General features: G+C 32.4%; 1 long non-coding RNA gene across 1 annotated transcript; it reads left to right on the forward strand.

The window, feature by feature from the left end:
- Window positions 1–3,413: 3,413 nt before the first annotated feature.
- Window positions 3,414–4,572, forward strand: LOC136064831 (uncharacterized). Its single transcript, XR_010626476.1, has 2 exons — window positions 3,414–3,854; window positions 4,152–4,572. It is a non-coding gene; the product is annotated as an uncharacterized LOC136064831 (long non-coding RNA).
- The last annotated feature ends 1,327 nt before the right edge of the window (window positions 4,573–5,899 follow it).

Raw genomic sequence — 5,899 nt, forward strand, 5'->3', positions numbered from 1 at the left:
AATTACAAAGCTCTTTGCGGTTTTAGGATGAATTGTGATTAGTTTTATTGATAGATTATAAGAATTTAGTATTTAAATTTTATCTAATACCAAGTCTATTTTGCATAGCTAGACTAACTTGTAGTAATGCACTCTCTTGAATTAGTATTTTTTATCAAAGTTTGGAAGCTTAGTAATGGTGCCTTCAAAGCAACTAATAAAAAATTGTGCACATAACATATGCTTTACTAAATATTCTTCTGCTAACCTTTTATTTTGTATTTTTTTAATTTTTTTTTAAGATGTGCTTAATCTGTGTTTTTGGTTTTCGTTACTGCCATGTTGTAATTGTGATGGTTATTTCTCAAATTCACCGAGCTTCAGCTTTTGGACAATTGAGAATGGTATTAAAACAGTGGTTGTGACTTGTGAGTTTGAACCCTGCATTCTACACTATCTCCCATTTAACCACTTATTAATACCGGGAGTCTGGGTCCACATGTGAGTGAGGGTATTAGAATAATGGTTAGTGATTAAATTCACTACTGCCTACAAGTTTAAGCTTTTTGGACAATAGGTAATTTATCATTGCTATATGCTACTGTTTTAAAGGTTAATTTCAATGGGCATTTCTTCACTTATTACAGATTACCCTGCCTGAGGTCAGCTTGTTTTTCCTTACTGCAATACTTTTTTTCAATGTTTCACACACGTGTTTTGTTTTGTTACCACTCGGTAGTGATTGATAGCTGTTATAGTTCTTGCTGCTATAATAGAAGGAGAGAAGTATGACATTAAGAATTTATCTTTGTAACTTTGACAAACTTGGAAATCTCAAAATATTGGGCTACTTGCTATTTGAAATTTGATAGCACTATCTAGAAGGAACAAATTTGAAAAGAAACGAATTTTGTGTCCTTTAGGGAGAAAATTGTGATTTTTTTTAAAAAGTAATGAAGCAATATCTAGAAACAGGTTCTTTTGTAATACTTTTTTATAGGAAATGTTAGTACTGAATATCAAAATGGTGCTAAACAACAATAGTAGACCCTAAAATAGATGCCCATCTTGATGCAGGCTGGTTGGGGTTGCTGTTTATGCTTAGAAATTAAATGAGAATGAGGAAAGCTTATAGGTGGATAATACCATTGTGTAGAGAGAACACTTTGAAAATAGCACTCAAGCCTAAGTAAATGTCATTAAATCAAAATCTGTGTAACAAGTCATGCAGCAGATTACTTGTGTTGCAATAAGTAGTTTGATTGGCTTGAATGTCGCTTATTTCTGATTAGTTCCTACGGAGCTAACTAACTAAGGCACTAACGAGTTAGTTACAAACTAATCTCATTGGCTGCTGCATTAACAGACAGCTAGAAACAATGTGATTAAAGCTTTCAACTACCCTGACATGAGGCTTCACCTTGAACTAAGCCACTGCACCAAGCCTAGCCCAGTTGCTGAAATCACTAGCTGGTTTATTACCTGCTGCTGCACTGGATTATGCCTGCTGTTACTGCACTCGGTTGTTGCTGCAACATACCAAATTACTACACAACTAGCTGGTTTATTACCTGCTGCTGCACTGGATTATGCCTGCTGTTACTGCACTCGGTTGTTGCTGCAACATACCAAATTACTACACCGCCAACTACTCACAAAGGCATTTAGCTATGTAGATGCTCCTACTTGGTATCTGCTATAGAATGAGTTTTTCAGAGGCCACATCACTTATGTGTTTATGCTGCGTCAGCACACTGATACTTTGCTAGTATCAATTCTTTAGTTCACCCAATGAAGTATTTGCAGGCCTCACTCAACGCTATTCTTTGTGATGGTTCAATTGGTAACTGCATGACAGCATTACAGTTAAGACGATAAATGTATCATTAATTAGCATAGATGCACTCCTTTGTATGTGTATATATGTATAAACACACAAGTTAGTAATTATTGAATGTTTTTGTTTTTTTTTGATAAATTCACTTTTGGGTTAATTATCTCCTTAAATCAATAGCTATTTCATCTATGATAGTATTAAACTTAGAGTTTTTTGCACTTTAAAAATTATATAGTTTGTCATGCACATAAATGTATATTTACATTTAGTTGAAAGAACTGAAGGATCAAATTTTTGTTTTTCTTTCTTTTATATAAAGTTATAAACCATTTTAAAATGTGAATCTTATATGTTTTGTTTTTTTTCCTTTCGTTTATTGGTTTATTGAATCGAATTAAAAAATGATAGATGTAGATGTGAAATTTGATATGTTTTGTTTTTATTTATTTATTTTCTTTCTTTTATCTATACCACTTGAAACGTGAATCTGATATGTTTTGTGTGTGTTTTTTTCCCTCCTTTTTCTTTAATTCTTTTTTGTCTTCTTCTACTTTATAAAGTATTTAGTAAATGGAACTAATATTTGTTTAGTTAAAAAAAAAAAGCCTCAGAAGCTAGTTACTATATATGCTTTTGCCAATGAAAGATTAATTAAATAAGCAAATAAAATGACACTAGAGCGTGTGGTGAGGTTCTTTTTATTTTTGGCTAGTTTTTTATTTTTATTTTTATTTTAATAGGAACTTGGGGTAGTTGATTTTTATTTTGTTAGGAACCTAGTGGTTCCTATTGGAGATGGATGGAAATTGTAGGGTATGAAAATTATAGAAAAATTCACTTTTCAAAGTAGTCACCTCCACAGAAAAATATTAAGAGAGTGAGTTGCACTAAGCAATCAACTTGTTTTTTAGAATGATATCCAATATTGAATTACAATTATATATTTATAAGAGATTAGCTTTAATGGCATTGACCCACATGATCTAAAATAACTGGCTAGTTAATTCAACACGTGCTCTACGAATTAAGTTATGTGTTAAATTAGTTACATGTACTCAATTCTTAACTAACTCATCCTTATCTCAACTAACTAATTAACTAAATGACCAATATATGTAATTAACTACTATTCTACTAAAGGAATGAAATTAGAAGAATTGTTATGATATTAAAATATCATAACAAATGTGAGATTTCTAATAATTTTACTGGGTCTATTACATTAGTGGTTAAATTAAACAACAACCAAATTTTTCTAGGTACAAGTTCATTGTCCTACTGATCTGACCAGCAAAGTTAGTCCGTGTTTAATAATATTATATTTATATATGCTTTTCCCAATAGAAGAAAAATGAAAAACATAAAATTATATGATTTTTTTTTTGGTTGAGAGAAACATAAATGATATGATAAGAAAAGTTTTTCAAATGATTTGACTATAGGTTTGTATAATATCATGATAATAAAATGGCGAAAATACTATTTTGGTCCCTATATTTTGAGATTACAATCAATTTGGTCCCTACATTTTTAGAGCAATCAATTTGGTTCCTGCTATTTTCAAGTCACAATTAATTTGGTCCTTACTGTTAAATGACTAACGGAATTTGTTTAGGTGGCAAACGGAATGTACACATGGCATAAATTAAAATAAAATATAAGTAGTGCTTCCACGTCAGCCTTCCACGTCAGCTTCCTCTACTGTTAAAATTGCACATGAGTCTCACGTGACTCACTTATCATCAACATCATCCTCACTTGGCAACAACACAGACACGATTGAATTCTTAATCCCAAAATGAAATTTTGAACCCTAACCCCTTCTTCTTCATAGCCATTAACGCAGACATGATGAACAAAGCTCCTCAATGAACATGAACTTCTTCTTCTTCATAGCCACATCTCTTCTCACCTAATCCCCAAGATCAAAGCTCCTCTCATCTCGCTGATTCCATTGCCGATTCCCAATTGAGCTCTCGACCCTCAAAGAGACAAAGAAACAGAGAACCCAAACGTCAATGACAAACCCAAACAGTAGGTGAGTTGTTATGTGTATTTTCTTTGTGAATTTTAAGAATAAGTATTTCAGAATATTATTTCACTTATAATGGGTTTGTGACATATTGTTAATTAGAATGATGTGTAGGTCACCATTTTTGTTCATATACTTTGTAGCTAACTATGCTTTTATTTGGAGGCTTTCGTATAAGCAATCAAGTTCAATTTTGTGAAATCCTAATTGAATTCTTTGTCCTTACAACCAGGGTAGGGGTAGTGCTTTAATCAAAGTTATGTTATTTTAATAGGCCAACTAACACTGTAAACTCAATTGCAGGTTGTTTGCTGATGAAAAAATTTTCAATGACTTAATGAAGAGATATATGAGTGCGACAAGCAAGACAAGGTGCTTATATAGCAGAGGCAGAGAGATTATCACACTTCAAGTTGCAAATTTTAGAGGAAAAAGGTTTTGACAATGTGTTCGGTAGTGTCATTGGTAATATATGGGATCTGCATTTGTGTGATTGTAGTTTTGGTGGGTTAAAGGGCTGGGTTTATTGTACTTAAACTAAGAGAGAAAAAAACTAAGAAAAGTTTTTGATGTAGTGGAGTTTTTTGTCAACGTGTTTCCAAGTATCAATGCATCTGCTGGTTATGTCTGATAATTTTGCTGGTTCTGTCAGATATATTTAAGGTTTTGATAGTTTATTTGTTGTACTTTTCACTTTAATGAAATGGCAATCTTATTCCCCAAATGGTGTTTTTTTTTTTTTTTTTGCTATTGTGTAATCTGCAGTTGAGCTTTAAGGGGTTTGAAAATCAAGTAATGTGCAGATTGTGCAATAGCTAAAATTGTGCAATGCACTTGCTGCCAAATGCAATTGCATCATCTCCACTAACTGCCCTGTGATGGCTCAACAAAATTGACAATGATTCCATTAATTCCACTGTATAACATAAATGAACATGTTGGGTTTAACTACCATTAAAAAAAAAAAATCAATCCCATAACCATCAACAATAAATAACTTGTTGTGTGTTTAACAAAAATCAGAATCACATTCACAAAACAAAAAAAAAAAAATTCTGATTCCATTGACAATGAAAATCATTGTTTAGCTAATAAAAGCCACTGTCTAGCTTGTAAACAGTTAACGACATTCCAATGGTCAACACAATTATAAAACAAATGTGAAGAAGGCCTTACAAAAATCAAGGAGGCCATTAACATCAATTAAAATCATCTTAATATAAGTTCCAACTAGTAACAAAATATTAAGCTACCCTCTGATATTAAGCTGCTCTCCTTTACAAAATAACTCTAGTACATCCTGCTTACAATCCTGGACCATGCATAAAGGATTGACTCTCACTAAACCTCAATGCATCCATATACCTTGATGCATTTGTAGTGGCTCTTAAAGTCTCATCAGTGATTGTTCTTTTTTTTGACTTTGTTGGTTTTGGACTCCACAAGAAGAGTCCTATAAGGAAAAGACTTCCGCACCAAGGAAGGGATGTCAATCTCAAGCCACTATAAAAGCCCCAATACCCTCATAAACCAAGGTACGCATAATTGACCCTCTCTAGCACTCTAGAGTTGTGAGCATACTTTCTAACTTGACCTTCGGAGGGTATTTGGCCGGCACCACGCCGGTGCTCTGTGTTAGGTCCTCTTTTCTCTGTGCAGGTGTCGTTTCGAGGGTACGAGCATTGTGCAATTCACTGTTGATTTTTTCGGCATCATCAGAAACCATTTTAAAACGTGAATCTTATATTTTTTTTTTTTCCTTTCGTTTATTGGTTTATTGAATCGAATTAAAAAAGGGTAGATGTAGATGTGAAATTTGATATGTTTTGTTTTTATTTATTTATTTTCTTTCTTTTATCTATACCACTTGAAACGTGAATCTGATATGTTTTGTGTGTGTTTTTTTCCCTCCTTTTTCTTTAATTCTTTAATGTCTACTTTATAAAGTATTTAGTAAATGGAACTAATATTTGTTTAGTTAAAAAAAAAAAAAAAAAAGAAGCCTCAGAAGCTGGTTACTATATATGCTTTTGCCAATGAAAGATTAATTA

Source organism: Quercus suber, unplaced genomic scaffold (genome assembly GCF_002906115.3).
Source record: "Quercus suber isolate HL8 unplaced genomic scaffold, Cork oak 2.0 scaffold_773, whole genome shotgun sequence".
Classification (NCBI taxonomy): domain Eukaryota; kingdom Viridiplantae; phylum Streptophyta; class Magnoliopsida; order Fagales; family Fagaceae; genus Quercus; species Quercus suber.